The sequence below is a fragment of the Oreochromis niloticus genome, linkage group LG9, assembly GCF_001858045.2.
Source record: "Oreochromis niloticus isolate F11D_XX linkage group LG9, O_niloticus_UMD_NMBU, whole genome shotgun sequence".
Taxonomy (NCBI): Eukaryota; Metazoa; Chordata; class Actinopteri; order Cichliformes; family Cichlidae; genus Oreochromis; species Oreochromis niloticus.
In genome coordinates this window covers 266,035-268,311 of record NC_031974.2, presented here as the reverse complement: position 1 = coordinate 268,311, position 2,277 = coordinate 266,035, and the positions used below count along the sequence as shown (strand labels likewise).

General features: G+C 36.8%; 1 long non-coding RNA gene across 1 annotated transcript; it reads right to left on the bottom strand.

The window, feature by feature from the left end:
- Window positions 1-375: 375 nt before the first annotated feature.
- Window positions 376-1,944, bottom strand: LOC102080078 (uncharacterized). The gene is made up of 4 exons (XR_002060694.2): window positions 1,785-1,944; window positions 1,014-1,158; window positions 594-753; window positions 376-451 (listed from the first exon to the last, which is right to left on the bottom strand). It is a non-coding gene; the product is annotated as an uncharacterized LOC102080078 (long non-coding RNA).
- Between the last annotated feature and the right edge of the window lie 333 nt (window positions 1,945-2,277).

Genomic DNA, 2,277 nt, shown 5'->3' with positions numbered 1-2,277 from the left:
CACAGCGGCCCCACAGACCACACCCCACCATACCAGTATATTCACTGATATTAAATACTATTATCTTATCGAAATACAAAACATACTTGTTTTTTTTATTTTGAGTTGAAATACAATGTTCTGAAGAGGTTTAAGAAAAACTTGAAGAGGTTTAAAATTTAAGCTGTTTTAACAGTTTATGTGATATCTTTGGGCCAAAATCAAATATAGTTAGACTTATTTGAGATCATGTGCAGCAATAGTGCAATGTAATAGTTTACCATCTTGCGCCAAGGCCAGTCAGCTTTCCGTAGTCATAAGTTATTTCTTCTCCTGGGTCAATGTCACGTAAGGCAAACAGGCAAAGATGTGGCCTTCCTTCAACTTCAACTGTTTCATCTTACAGTTAGGCCTTCGGTGGTCATCATTCACAAGCCTTCCTAATGACTTGTCTTCAACAGAAGCATCAATGCTTGAAGAAAAAAAAAAAAGTATCAACAGTAGAGTAAATCAACATACTGTGTGGCATGTTACATAAATAATAGATATTTGTAGTAGTGTATAAGTATAGCACAGCTCCTAAATACACTGTAATATGAAATATTATGTCTTACCACCAAGAGGTTCCTTTCCATTTGAAATCAAATAAGAACACTTCCACCGTATCATTGAACTTGTTTTTTTCAAGATAAGGATCTGCTTTGCAAAGTTCTCCACGGTATTCAAGAACAAATTCCCCCTGTTTGAAAAACTGTGAGGTAATTACACCACGACCTTTAAAAGAAGAAAATATTGCTCTAGTTTAAAAAAAAAAAACAACAAAAAAACGTTTCCACCAATTGTAAGACATTTTAAAACTTATGAATGAAGTTACTCTTCTTTACACAGTCTATTAAAAAAACTAACATAAATACTTGATAAATGCAAATGACATGAGCAAGGTTATCAGTACTGAATGTCTAATTTGCATACAGGAGCGAAATGTTACTGTTTATGCATGCTGTAATTATGAAAATGCACAAATGACACTATACCTTTGCATGGGCTGATGAATTGCTCTGTTAGACCAGTCTTGTCAGTTTTCAGTTTAATATAGTGTTCTGCATCATGTTGAGGATTAACTCTTTTTCTTCTTCTACCTGATGTTTCCATCATAATATCAAATGCAAGATTTCTTTTCTGTAAAAAGAGATTTAAAGACCTACTTATTCCCTGTTCACCAACTCCAAGTTAAAATACAGTATGCCTTTTCTTAAACGCTTATGATAAAATATAAATATTGATAAATTATTAAAATATTTGTCAATTACTAAGGCACACTATCAACTCATGATTACATTAAAGATTACACTGAAATTTAACATTTGTACTTTTCTTGGTTTTTTTCTGTTTATTCGATTAACTCAGTAAAGAATGGCAGGAAAGCGGGGCAGAAAGAGCGAGGGGAAGACACTGGGCAAAGGACTCGAACTCAGGCTGGTGTTGAGGCCAAGGCGAAAACAGCTAACAAATAAATGTCACCACGCTGATGCTGTTCACAAGACAGCAAAAATCAGCGATCTGGAGAAAAAATTGTCTACGTTATCATTCCCCGCATACATTTTATTACTCGGATTTCAATGTTAGCTCATTTGGGCTTTATCAAGGGCACACCTAGCTAACCAATATCAGCATTCATCGTGAAATAACTTTCTTACATTCAGACAGAAAATACTGACATTTCATTTTTTCGTGAAATTTCCTTTTCAGCAGAAACCTACAGGCATGGCAATAACAAACTAAATGTCTTAAGCTACTTTTCATACCTTTAAAGCTGCTCTCCGATGGTCACCTCCATGACTGCGATCCAAAGATATTGTGACCCTCCCCCACCTGCCTTTTCTTTCGCGCCTCTCCTTCGCGCCTCTCCCTTTCGCGCGCCTCCCGGCCGCCGACCGGCAGGCCCTTGCCGCGCCCTGCCCCGCCCCGCCCACATATCTAAAAAAAAAAACAAATCTGAGAAACCAATGTTTTTTGCAAAGCCTAATGGCAAGATTATGATTATGCACTTAAAGATGTTCAGTCAGTTCTGTATTATTTTAATTAATCAAGTAATATGGCCAAGTTCACGTCAGTCCCACCGATCAGAAGTTGCAAGGCCAAAAAAACGCGTGACCTCGCCCTGGTCCAATCAAATGTCTGTAACTTGGCAGAAAATGATAAAAAAAATTTTAAAATAGTAAACAGCTCCGAGGCATTGTGGGAGAAGGAAACATTCTGTAGTCCCATATAGATGTTTAAACATTGGAAACAACAAGC